This window comes from Erigeron canadensis, chromosome 6, assembly GCF_010389155.1.
Source record: "Erigeron canadensis isolate Cc75 chromosome 6, C_canadensis_v1, whole genome shotgun sequence".
Classification (NCBI taxonomy): Eukaryota; Viridiplantae; Streptophyta; class Magnoliopsida; order Asterales; family Asteraceae; genus Erigeron; species Erigeron canadensis.
Genome location: NC_057766.1, coordinates 44,454,497 through 44,469,251, shown reverse-complemented (window position 1 = coordinate 44,469,251; position 14,755 = coordinate 44,454,497). Strand labels below are relative to the sequence as shown.

Here is a 14,755-nt window from a genome sequence, read left to right as displayed (position 1 = left end):
GGTTTGCTACAGTACGGGCGAAGCCCTTGCTTCCAGCGCCGACGGCATGGTTGGGCCGTTGGGGTGGTCGGAGATGATGGTGGCTGGTGGTGGTTGTCTCGCGAAAGAAAAAATCTAAAAAATTTAAACCCTAAAATGCTAAAAAAATTGTACTTACACATGTGTAAGTCTCCCCGGAGATGGTCGCCGTCGCCGGAGGATCACGGTGGTGGTCGGAGATGGTGGTGGTGGTGGTCGGAGATGAAAGGAAGAAAGAAGAAGAATGAGGAAAAACCTTGTACTTTTTATACTTTTTTAAATGCTTGTACTATAATTATCTTTCCCAATTATAATCCAATACATTTTCAAACATTTAAGCCAATACAAGATACAAAGAAATTATCTAAGAACACTAAGTTTTGTAAATTTACAATATTGCTCTTTGCTAATACATAAATAAAATCATTATAAAGATTTACACACTCTAAGTTGGAATAGTGGACATTAAGTTCTATAAATTTACAGTATCTATGGTTACTATATTATAAAGTAAATAGAGTTTTTAACTGTCAACAATGTATACATTTAAGCATGATGTATAATACATTTAAACCAAATTACATCAATAACTTACATTACTCGCCGCCACCACCACCACCGCGCACCACCACCCGTTGTCGCCACCACTGTCGCCGCCATTACATCGCCATAGTCGCCGCCACCTCTACCAACGCATCACGCGAATACCGTTCTAGTACTCATAAGAACAATAGAAAAATGTTTGTGACACAAGTTAATATCAAAAAACATATTAAAATTAAGGCTAAATTACATAAATTATACCCGAAGTTTGTTCTAAACTACACTAGTCATATACCTATAATCTAAAAGTTACTCGAGACATACCCATCATTGTCAAAAACTTACACTAACCATACCTATCGCTGCAACCGTCTATTTGGCCGTTAAGTCAAGCCACGTGATGTGCACGTGAGGTATTGATGTGCGAAATCTAGCTTTAAATTTATAACACGATTTACCGAAAAATACTGATAACTACACACTCACAGGCAGTGTACCTGATCGTATGCAGTATAGTGAGAAATGGTAAGCCGAGATCGTTCGCAAGGACTTAAACAAGCATTTGAAAAACGTTAAATGATTCAAGTAAAAATGGGGGGTTTTGTGGCCGAGTTGCCACGATGCAAGTAGTTAGTTGAAAATTAGTAAAAGGATTAATCGGAAAGGAGACTGTAGTTTAAAACAAGAATTTAAAGGTCACTCATCTTGACTTCGCTCGACACATGCTAGGATTGCACTTTTGATGAAGCTCAAATTCAATTAAAGATTTAACAACCGAGACTCAAATTAATTGCCAACCCCGTACCGTCATGTTAACAATTTATTCGACTCTCTTGAATAACTAGTTTCATTATTAAGACCGGTACCCCGAGACATCTATTTATAACTTCTCTAGTTAAACAATGGTTTTGGTCATTTCAGATAACAATTGTGCCTATTGATTGTACCAAACCATTAACCCGTTAATTCTTATTAATTAATGATTACTTTCTACCGTACCCGACATAGAACTAATTACTTCATGAAAAGCAATTAAAATAACATATACCCAAACCCTAGTCGTCACCAAGAAATGAATATAAATTATCCGCAATCAACAATTAAATAATAAAGAAATAATAGATCAAGATTACGACACAACGTTAAATCAAATCGTTTGAATTAATGAAATTGTGCAATCCTTACATAATGTCTCACTCCATCAAGATGGATGAAAAGGCGATTAGCCGCTCATATTAAATATGAAAGAACAAATCAAAACGAAAGATTTCATTGTTACCGAATACAAGGAAATGAAATCGAATAACGAAATGATTCCGTATGAGCCTTAGATCCTCCAAAATGATGAAAGATGATAAAAACCCTAGAAAATGCTCTTAAAATCGTCTGGAAATTGAAAGATCGGTTTTTTGGAAATGTTTGCAAGCTATTTATATGAGTACAAAAGTGTGCAGAAACGGCGCCCAGGTGCGTCGCACTTCACAAAGTGCGTCGCACATTCTCTATTGACTTCCGTTGACTTTGACTTCTGTTGACTGGCCTTGTCGTCTATTGCAAATATGCGTCGCACATTTTCTAAGGTGCGAAGCACTTATTTCCTCGACACAAATAACGGCGACGCACAAGCTAAAGTGCGTCACACCCTCCAGTTGACCAGCTTTGACCTTTTGACTTTCTTTATTTCTTCAACTACGACCCACGTGAATCATCCGTAAACACCTGTTTTGCTCCAGAAACTTCATTTACTGCAAAATATCGCTTAGGTACCTGTTTTCCACCTGAAACACTAACAAATACCATAAACGCACCAAATGTATACGAAAACGACTCGTAAAACTTACTAAACGACACTTTAAGCTATGGGAAATGGGCATAAAATACGACATATCAGGTATCAATCCCGTAATTTTGTATATACTTTAAGTATCATCCGTGTAATTTACCCTAAAAGTAATCCATTACTTCATGGGATGAGTTAGCTACCAAGTTTTTACAAAAGTATTTATCGACCTCTAAGCTTACTTAGACTCGCAATTGTATTATCAACTTTTATCAAGAAGTTGGTTAAACAATTTATGAAACTTTAGAACGAGGGTTGCTGCAAAGGTGTCGTACCCACAATCTTGATGGCACTTATGTGATCTAAACATTCTACAGTGGGAAGGTTACAATTTTGAAGATGCAGTACTCATCAACGAGCGCTTAGTATATGAAGATATTTATACCTCTTTTCACATACGTAAATATGAAATTCAGATTAATCAAGGCCCCGAAAGGGTCACTAACGAAATACCGCATTTAGAAGTCCATTTACTCCGAAATTTAGACAAAAATGGAATTTTAATGCTAGGATATTGGGTGGAAATGGGTGATATTTTAGTAGGTAAATTAACGCCCCAAATGGTGACAGAATCACCGTACGCTCCGAAAGATAGATTGTTATGAACCATACTTGGCATGAGGGTATATACTTCAAAAGAAACTTGTCTATAACTACCTATAGGCGGTAAAGGTCGGGTTATTGATGTGAGATGGGTCCAGAGTTCTAAGACAGAAGAGACAGAGCAAACCGAAAGTATTCGTGTATATATTTTACAAAAACGTGAAATTAAAGTAGGCGATAAAGTAGCCGGAAGACATGGAAATAAGGGTATCGTTTCAAAAAATGTTCCTAGACAAGATATGTCTTATTTGCAAGATGGAAGACCTGTTGACATGGTCTTCAACCCATTAGGAGTACTTTCACAAATGAATGTAGGACAAATATTTGAATCTTCACTCGGGTTAGCGGGGGATTTGCTAGACAAACATTATCGAATAACTCCTTTTGATGAGAGAGATGAACAAGAAGCTTCTAGAAAACTAGTGTTTTCTTAATTATATGAAGCTGGTAAGCAAACAGCTAATTCATGGGTATTTGAACCTGAATCTCCAGGAAAATCAGAATATTTGATGGAAGAACGGGGGATCCTTTTGAACAACCTGTTATAATAGGAAAGCCTTATATCTTGAAATTAATTCATCAAGTTGATGATATAATACACGGGCGTTCTAGTGGGTGTTATTCACGTCTTACGCAACAACCCCTTAAAGGGAGGGCCAAGAAAGGGGGACAACGGGTAGGAGAAATGGAGGTTTGATTATGGTGTGTCGCCTCACCTTGGATGCGATCTCCCAAAAAAACCTAATGGATCTTCACACTGATGAGGCTTGGGATCTCATTGAAAAACTCATCGAACATCACCATGATTGGAAGCAATTTTCCATCTTCTATTATATTTCCATCTTCTGGCCGATCAGAAATGGACCTTAAGTCAATTTCTAATCAATTTGAAGCTATTACCCGCCGTCTTGATAAGATGGGCACATGTTCATCTTATCAAGTGCATCATATTCAAGATATGTAATACTCCTCCTTCTCTTAGTGATCAATATCATGCTACTTCTCCTCCAAAGCATTCCGAAGGCCAATTTGGTGAGTATCCTTCAAACCCAAACTCATTTGAGAATGATGGTTACTCATAACTGATCCAAGAGAATTGTAACCGTATTTCTTTTTACCCAAATCAAAGCCAAGGTCAATGGAGGCAAACATCCCAATTCTAAAGACCTTCAAACCCACCAAGTGTTTAGTCAAGAAATTGAAAGACCGGATTTCAACCAATTCCAAGCCCGACACCCCAACATTCCCAATCTCATTAAAATCGGCCTCTAAATAACTTGTTTCCATTGATCAACCTTTCATCCCTTTTACTTTTAATCTTTCGCCCAATTGTTTCCTAGCCGTCGATCATCCACGAATGACTTGTTGAGGCAACTTATTGAAATCCAAACAAGGCCACACAAACTATGTTGCTCGTCAAGATCAAAATGACATTGTGGTTAGTAGTCATACAACTTCAATCATGAATATAAACTATGACATTATGGTCGACAAAGCTGCCTTTCATCACCTTTTATGGGGCATCCTAACTAAACTTTTTAAATATTTTAAGAATTAAAAAGTCATTTATCATTTCATATTATGCAAATACAATATATGTGTATATAAAAAAGTTTGGTTACGAGATTTAGTATGTACAAATGAAAAGGTGATTGTAGTATAATTGTGTTGTCACTATTCAACTGATAATGATAAAAGTACCTATTTATTATTATATCTAAAGAATAAAGCATCATGCTTAATTATTGATATGTCAATTTTATTCCCATATCGTTTATAAGTCGTTTTATGCTTAATTATGTGTAAATTGTATGTATATTCGATGCTTTGATGGTATTGTTAGTGATTTCAGGTTTAGAACAGGTACAATAGTTAGAAATGGCTTTTGGATGGCTAAAAGATGCATTAGGATGGTTCGTGGACAAGTTCGTGTGAAGACGAGATGAATTTACAAAGTTGTGCCGAAGGATAAGGATATGCGGCACATGACTTATACGTGCGGTACATATCTCGTGTGATTTTAAGGCTGAAGATTTGGGCATTGGTCATATGCGCCGCATGGATAGAGGGTGCGGCGCATATCGGGCATCAAATTTTTCAAAGCTGAAGAATATGCGGCGCATGATAATTCTGTGCGGCGCATATTTTGAGTCGGTGCAGAACTCTTTTGGAAAACACTATAAATACAAGACCAAAACCCTACCATTCGAATATCTTTTAAAACCAGTCGATTTTATGGTTTCTTAAGGCAATATTCAGCAGCTTATTCGTTCTCCAAGATCATTGGGTTGCTCGAGAGTTTCACGACATTCAATCATCGATTTCTTTAGCTTTTCATTGTCTTACACACTTTGGTATAATATGTTTATTCATACTTTTGCTATTTGTGTTTCGTTTATGATTATGTTTAGCTAAATACTTCATCATCTATTGAGATGAAGTGACACAATGAATAATGGCTGCATAATATTTTGAATTCAAGTTGATTGTATAAACGTTTTGTTGTAATCTCAACATATTAAGTTCTTGTCTCTTATTTAGTGTTTTGTTGATAATACATGAATGATTTAGTGGTATCTAAGCTGGGATTGTATTGTTCTAGTTGATTTGATAGAATCAATAAGTGTTAATTCATGGTAGTAAGTTAATAAACAACAATAGATAATAGGACTTAATGTGTTGACGGTTTGGTATAATTTGTAGATGAAATGACTGGACTCGATAAATAAAAGAAACGAGAGATTTTTTTTTTCCAGAGCATACCCACTACGCCGCAGTGGGAGCAAATGCTTCCCGGACCAGAAGAATTCCACTGCGCCGCAGTGGGCACCAGATCAGCAACACCACAATTTCTGTAACACCCCACCGTTGGCGGAAACATGAGGTGTCATGAAAAGTACAGCACGACATGGAATTACATAAATACCACTAAATGAAATAGAATATAATAAATATATTCCTAAAATATGAGTTCAAAGTAAGAATAATGCTAGAAAAGCTCATTAGAAGTACGTCCGTAACAATAAGTAAGTCAAGGCATGCAGCCTTAAAGTCTGACAAAGTTAAGGAGCATTAATCTCCAAAGTCTAGTCCTAGCATGCAAGTCATTATCCCTTATTTGCTTGAGTACCTGAAAAATATACTAAAATATGTCAACACAAAGGTTGGTGAGTTCGTAGGTTTTAGTCAAGAAACAAAGTAGTGAAATAGGTTTTATGTCGATTCTTTAAGTACAAAAGAAGTAGTTGTTAAATATATAAAGAGCAAAGTTACGCCATAAGTCAAGGTACTCAAGTCTCAAGCACGTAAAGTCCAAAGTACTCAAAGTGTGGCCTTACGTTTCAACAACCTGCCTTAAGTCTCAAGTCTGGTCTTACGGTACCTGCCTTAGTACAAGCACCTAATAAGCACGGCAAAGTCTCAAAGTCTGGTCTTACGGTACCTGCCTCAGTCCAAGTATCCAATGCACACAAAAAACACGTCAATAAGCACGACCAGTAAGCACATAATCACACACATACAATCAAGAACAAACACGTCAAATGGCACAAGCAACTCTATACGCACAGGCTCAATATTGAACATAAAATAAAAATCGACAAAAGTGTTTGAAAAATAAGTATACTTTCCACTCCAAAACTTGTAAAAAGAGGGGCTACGAAGCTTACCTGAAAGCAGCACAAGTATATGTACCTAAGTCAACGAACAAGAACAGGAACAATCAGTACACCTGAAACACGCTCAATATCTGTCCAACAATCCTACATTGTCCACAAGTCATCCAGTAAGTACTTGTTTAATTGCACAAGTTCATGTCCTATATTAGTGTCTTAGGAAATGTCATTTTGTCTTGTCAAATAACAATATATATTAGTCCTGTTGTCCTTGTAAATTGTCCAAACGGAACAGTTCGTTTAATAATGTCACTTTATATCGTTTATATATATCCTGTCAAGTCTTCGTATGAAATATTATTATAAAAACGTGTTAACTGCAATAAGTCGTATGAATTATATGTAATTTTTGTGATTTACATATAATAATGATGTTATCCTTGTAATTTGTCCAAAATTATAATTAGTTTAATAATGTCACATTTGATTGTTTATATCCCATTAAATATTCATATGGAAAGTCTTAATAAAATATATTAAGTCCAAATAGTGAATTATTATTATACAACTTATGAGTTATATAGTCTTTTCAAAATCCATTATAAAGTTTACATCATTTATTTACCTTAAGTCTTACATATGCATATAAGTCCATATTATTTCGATATTAATTTGAAATGGATTATATACGTGACTCAAAATGACTAACCATATTTAAACTTTGACCAAGAACCTTTATTTTGACTTGTGACTAAAAAACATTAATTTTGACTTTACCAAAAATCCACGTTAAATCTAAACCCTAATTTAACAAAAAGAACAAAAATATGAATCTGCCCCTTTGACCAGCGTTGACCAACAGTTTGACCAAGTCAAAAATCAAGAACAACACTAGATCCGGTTACAAAGATGAAACTCGATTCAAGACCAAAAATCACTAAACTGTTCGGATCTATGATAGATCTAGCCAAGAACAACCACAAACAACTCAAAAATCTCTTAATATTCACGGATTTAATACATATTATCGGTTTACAACACACTTACTACGAATCACAAGTTAACATAACAAAACTTACCCAAGAAAATATATTTCGGATCAAAGTTATCGGATTCAAGGGGTTTTCGTACCTATTTCACGGATCTTAAGGATTTCGGCTCAAACATTCCGGATCTTAAAAGATTTCGCATATATATGTTTACATATACTCATGATAACCGAAATATATATGTTTTTGGTCGAAGAAATCGGATCTATAAATATATATATATAGATATATAGCCGAAAAGTATATATATTTGTCAAGAACTCGGATCTACATGATATATATTCGAATATATATACATAATACACAAAAACTTTCGGTTTTAGAGAGGAGGAGGAAGAACAAACCGATTTATACATATACTAATGAAAAGCTTTCAGATCTAATATATTTATATATGAATCCGAAATATATGTATATGAAGGAAACAATATTTTGAAGAAAAACAAGCATTTAAACATTATATCTAATCATATTGCACCCAAATAATAAAAGAGTAAGAAGAATCTTGAAGAAAATGGTGGTGTTCGATGGTGGATGGTGGTGGTCGGCCGAGAATAGAGTGAAGAAAGGGGAGGGGCGGCCAAGAGAGGAAAAGGGGAGAGGGAAGAAGAGAGTGTGTGGGAAATGAGGGAATTAGGGTTAGGTTTGGAATTTTGTTCTTCCATTTCACCTAGTTTGACTCAAATTGACTCTTTTGACCCTTCCGGAAGTTCATTTGACTCGACAAATTAGAAAGACTCGTGACTCGTAAATTTATTTCATCGACATATTTAAATGTAACTTTTCAATATCTTTCTAACGGGTATAAACATGTCTCTATTTATTTATTAAATCTTTGTTTGATTAAATTTAAAGTATTTTGTTTAATTTGGCATTTCCACAGTAAAACTAGTATTTGTTCTGTTCTCGGGTCCACGTATAATTTTTCTAAAGTCTAAATGCTCATAAAGTCCCAACAGAAACATAAGTCCACTCATTCCGTTAATAATGTCTTACAACTAATGACTTTCACGCCCTAAAAATACATATTCTAGTTATAAAGTCGCGTACATGAACGGAATGAACTAAAGACGACCGGAAAAGTACTTCGGAAAAATACGCTCAGATGACGGTTGTCACAAGTTCATTTAGCACTTGATCAAACTTATAACCTTCAAATTCCAAAACCAACTTCATACACAATAATTCTGAGATTCAAACAAGTAATTATTACACTTTTAATCATAGTCATAACATCCATTTGATTCAACTTTCATAAACACCATCAAATGGGTCATTACCCAAGTTGACGCTTTTTAAGTTAAATTACAAGTTTTGCAAAACCATGGAACCACAACTTGAAACGATTTTGCTGAAATGAACTAAATATACAAATGTATCAAAGAGCCAAGGTGAAGAGGGACATCTAAGTCTTTAACCAAAAAGGATACCATTCTTCCGCGAATGGTCAAAATACCTTCAAAATCAACTAGCAATTCCAAAATCAACAACTTCAATCAACTAAAGCTAGTTCCTTCTACCGGAATCACCTATAAAATGATAAACCACTAAAAAAATAAGTGAATGCTTAGTGAATAAACTTGCATACAAATATATATACGAAGGAGGGCAAAAACACAAAAGACTATCGCATGTAGCCAATGATACCGTCATATCATCACTTGCATACTCACTTTTGCGCTAACAAACACATACATGGATCCATATACGCTAAATAATAGTCTCAAGAGGTTCTTAGGCCTCAAAGGTTCTTAGGCCTTTATCTCATCTCAACTATGGGGTTCTTAGGCACCGGCCTCAAAATTAGGCCCTAATGTCAAATCGATTACCACACACGGAATCCACCATTATATGATAATCGACCCAACGCACATATAAGAGTATGCAAGAGTACCCACCTCCTCCGCGACTAACAACAATCAAGAATGACATAACAAGTGCAAAGCTTTCAACCTAACAAATCAATACAATATACATAAGACTTTATTCACAAACTTGGCTAACTCACTTAGCCATACTATCGATTCACTAGCATTTTCCTAACCATATTCAACTCATTCTCTTTGAGTTGACTTCTTTCCAAATCTCAATTAACAAAAATTCTTTCTTTCATAATTATTATTCTCAACTATCTATCATTTAACTAAAATCTCATTTTTTTTACCACCATCATGTGGCCATTTCATCCCATTACTCAAAATCACCAAATTTTCATTTTGACTATAATGGTCACTAACAACTCAAATCAGCCCATTCAAGCATTTTTATAATCACATATCAAAATATAATTAGGATTTGGGGAATTTAATAACCTAATTATCAACCAACCCAAAAACCCCCAATTTAATAGTTGCATGAACCCTAATTCTTGAAACTAAAATCAAAACTATGTTAAATGAATTCTTACCTTAAGAAAAGTAACCTATTAGAAGGAAGTTGAACAACTAAAATCACAATCCTTTCTCTCTTCTTTCTTGGTGTAATTCGACACACACTCCACACCCATAGTCAAATCTCCAATTTTCTAGTTAACTCATTGTTAGTAGTTATTGTTATTATTTTGAGAGGATTTGATTGATTAAGATAAACACACTTGAAGAGAATTGAAATCACACTTCTATTCTCCCACCTTTTTCCTTCTTGAAATTGACTCACACACCACTACCACACACTTTCAATTTCAATCTTTCAATTTAGAAGAATAATGGAAGATAATTGTTATTGTTATGGTTGAATGAATCTAGAGTTGAAATTGAAGTGAAATATGGTTTGATAGAAATCAAGAGAAGAAGATAGAAGAAGGTAATGGAAGAATTAGTGAAATTGTGATTCACAAGAAATGGGATGGCTGGCATCTCTTCCTTGATGCCAGGCCTTTTCTCAATTTTTATGGGTAAATTACCTGCTATCCGCTAAAGTTCCAACTAAATTAACCCCCGATTCAAAGATAAAATACTAGGAAATTGTTTTAATGTTAAAACTACAAAAAGGGGTTAATTTATTTATCTTAAAATTATTGGGGTGTTAAAAATCTCTCCCACTTGGAATGGATCACGACCTCGTGATCCACCCTATATTCAAAGATAGTGATAAACGAGCACATCATTCTCGAACTTCCAAGTACAATCTGTCATTATTCTAAACTTCCACTGAGTCTTGTACAGTCACACAAATTTGATTTAAACTCTTTTAAGTTTTTTTTCTACTATGGCCATGGATCTTCAGCCTAGTTCAACTTATCGTCGACTTCAACTTCTTCCAAAGGCAACTAAGTAGCATTATCGGCAAGATACCTCCTAAGATGTGGCACGTGAAAAGTATAATAAACACTCGAAAGCTCAACAGAAAATTCTAAATGCTAAGCAACCTTACCAATTCTAGTCGCGATTTCTTCATTATCACACTACATAACCACGGGTTACACCTCTCTTATTCACAATTCATGCTATCGATATCGTGCATAACGCTTCTCCTTTCATACGGTTCTAAACTCCTCCCATAAATGAATCTCACAATTAGCTTGTTTCGGAATAAATGAATATAACATTAATGAGAATGACGAAGGGTTTGTTAAACATGGCCGACGAACACGATTCTTAAGATTCATGAAAAATTGCAGGAACGTCAATAAGTCTAGGAAGGAATGGTAGAAATTCTAAAATGGCTAAAACAAGAGCGAATAAGCAGTGTTGGGAATGCCTTCGTTGTGCACTTTTAGTTCATGGCAACTCGAACAAAGGTTTATCTTAGAAAAATATATGTAGCTCCTTGTCATTGAGTTGTGTAGATCATCGATTCTTGACAACGAATATACATTCTTGATAAGTCACCTTGTTGAACTCGCGATAATCGGTATACGTCCACTAACTACTATCCTCCTTTTGACGAAAGAAATTGGCACACCCTAATGAAAATTTACTAAGATGAGTGAAGTCTTTGTTAAGAAATTCTTGAACTCGTTTCATTACTTCTTGAGTTGAAGCCAAACGGTAGGGAGATTTTAGAAATGGGGTAATCCCCAGAATTAAATCTGTTAGGTCCAGTTTTGACTATAAACTGGAGCTCTCCAGCTGCATCTGGAGAGCATGAAGAATTGTCCGAAATATTAGAAGTCCAGTTGCATTGTACAGTTTAAGCAACTGATGACTTCCTCCAGTTGAGATCTAAAGACATAAATCTGAAGACCTTCCAGTTGAAGTCGAAGACAACAAGTGGAAGAAAGGAAATGGCAATGGCAGCGAAGCCCAGTTGACATTTCACCAGATCAATCAACTAGAGATCATTCAGTGTAAATGCCTTTACAAAGCTTTACACTGATTACGAGGAGGACCTTTTACACTACATCCTTTTAACCGGACAATAATCTTGTCTGTGGATAAAAGTGCAAAGATGTAGAGTGGTTGAATAAAGTAACCTTTTGTCTTACTTTATTTAGCACACACAAAGGATTATTTACTAATACTTTTGTGTGCTGTCAACCATATTTGTACGTCAAAGTTGAGATCCCAATGCTCATACTTCGACTATAAATAGAGGTCCTTGCCCAAGCATTTCAACAACTTTGCAAACACATACATTCTGCAATATTGGTGAACTTGTGCAATATTCTCTCAATCGTAAAAAGGAACATTTCACAACTTTAAGTGTTTCGATTGTTAGGAGAATTTCCAAGTATAGATCAATTGTATTTCATAGGTTGTTAGGATATTTACATCTTTGTATTATCTTGGTTCCGCAACAACCTTGTATTTTATTTAATAATCAATAAATAAAATACACTTGAAAATTACATATTGTCTCACCAATTATATATACTTGTCAGTTACATTATTGCATTGTATTTACTTATTCCGATTGTCATCTTAATAAGTAACATTCCAGTTAACCTGGTACACTACTCACTCTAAACTGGTCACGTCCAGATTAAGTGATAGTGTTGCAAAGTACACTCACCATTGACATAGAGGTGTTTTCAGCACCCATCTAGTATTAGTTGGGACTTACAAGTGGTATCAGAGCAGGCAGGTTGAATTGTTTCAATTCTATAACCTAGGTCTGCTGGATGGCTGCTGAAGGTGAGAATGGTTCTGGTCCCCAATATGAAATTAATCCTAATCCTAACATTAATGTTACAACTCCTTTGAACACCAATCCTCCTCCTCCTACACCTGGAGCCAGCCATGTCCATGTACACTATTCCAATACTCCAGTTCCCAAATTTGATGGGAATGGTGAGACCTTAGGTACATGGAAAGCTAGAATGCTCTTGCATTTTGGTGGGATAGAAAGGTATATGTTGAAAATCCTCAAGGATGGACCATATATACCCATGTCCAGTGGTGTTAGCCCTCTTCTTGACCCAACTGGGAGAAGAGGTACCAGGGAAAAGTCTGAGGAACATTGGTCAGACGAGGATCGCAGGCTGGTTGATCTTGATACCAGACTGAAAAACATGATCCTTGCTGCTGTCCCTGAGGAACTAATTCCAACACTTGTGTTGTTTCCCAGTGCTAAATCTATGTGGGATGAATTAGTTCTCCAGTTTGAAGGAGGAAATGACACCATTGTCACCAGAAAGGTTGCACTAAACAAGAAGTATGAATCCTTCTTTGCTCTTCCCAATGAAAGTTTAACTGGTACTTATACCAGATTTACTGGCCTAATTAATCAACTTAGAGGCTTGGGAGTGGAGAAGGATAAGGATATTCTTCTTGAGAAATTTTGTGATGTATTGCCATCCAAATGGACGCACATGGTTCTTGTCTTAAGACAAGGTAAGACCTTACACAGCCATACTCTTGCTTCCCTTTATGGAGCCTTCAGATTCACTGAAGAGAATGATGCTGCAAGGATATTGGCTGAGCAAGATGCTTTAAACCATGCTCAGAGTTCCAAGGTTGCCAACCTTACTGGGCAATCTTGTGCTGCTTTAATGTCTGCTGAGAATGTCCAGTTACATTCTATGAAGGAGATGTTAAACAACTTACTGAACTCTGGCCTAACCATAAATCTAAGTAATGGTTGTGAGGAAACTGACGATGATGATCTGGTAGCCATGATTGCTAAAACCTTTAACAGGTTCAAGCATAAATCTAATCGATTTAATGGGTCCAATAATGATTCCAGTTCGAATTCTCTGGATAAGGCCAATCTTATCTGCTATAAGTGTGGTAAGAAAGGTCATTTCATGAAAGAATGCAGATCTAGTCAGATGAACAACTAAACTGGTCCTGTTGTTCCAAATTTTGTCAAAACTGATGATTATAAGGCCAAATACAAGAAACTTAAGGCCCAAATTGCTTTCATGTCTCTTGAACAAGAAAAAGAGAAAAAAAAAGAACAAGTGCATGATGGCTCAAACTGAAGGGAAATGGGAACTCTCTGATGACTCATCTGATGATGAAGAAGAGATTAGAGATGTGTGTTTCATGGCATTAGAAAATCAACAACCAGTGGTAAAAGATGATGTTGTTTCTAGAAGATGGGTGGACATCATTTTAAAGAAGGTAAGAGATTATGATGTTGAATTGGATACTGAACCAAAACTGGATATTGCTGAATCATTAAATGATGACTTGTTATTTGTTGAAACTATGAGAACTGACTGTGAAAGATACTTGGAAACAGTTTTAATTGAGTTTAATAACATGAAAAGTCAAATTAATGATTTGCAAAGTGTCCAGTTGGCTCTCAAAGAGTCAGATTTGAAAAATGAGGCATTGGAAAGAGATAACCAAAAATTAAAATTTGATCTTGAAAAGAAACACATGGTTATCAAATCTTGGGTACAAGCATCTGGTAAAAATTATGACACTTTTTCAAAAACCATTGATGCTCAAAAAACTGCCTGGAAATCTGGTGATCTTCAGATGGCAGCTGTTTTACCCACAATTCTCCAGATGCCAGAATCAGTTAGAGTTGAGACTCCATATGACTCCTCTAACATTACCAAATCTGAATCCATTAAGACCACCCCTGTTGAGGTCAAAACTGGAGCCAAAAAGGCTAAAGCTCCAGTTAAAAGGGAAGCTGGTGATAATCCTTTACCTCAAAAGTCCAAAGAGCCCAAGACTCCAAAGACTCAGAAT

The 14,755-nt window shown here is 35.7% G+C and overlaps 1 long non-coding RNA gene across 1 annotated transcript; it reads right to left on the bottom strand.

The window, feature by feature from the left end:
• Nucleotides 1-5,943: 5,943 nt before the first annotated feature.
• Nucleotides 5,944-6,760, bottom strand: LOC122602614. Its single transcript, XR_006324339.1, has 3 exons — nt 6,673-6,760; nt 6,343-6,446; nt 5,944-6,134 (listed from the first exon to the last, which is right to left on the bottom strand). It is a non-coding gene; the product is annotated as an uncharacterized LOC122602614 (long non-coding RNA).
• Between the last annotated feature and the right edge of the window lie 7,995 nt (nt 6,761-14,755).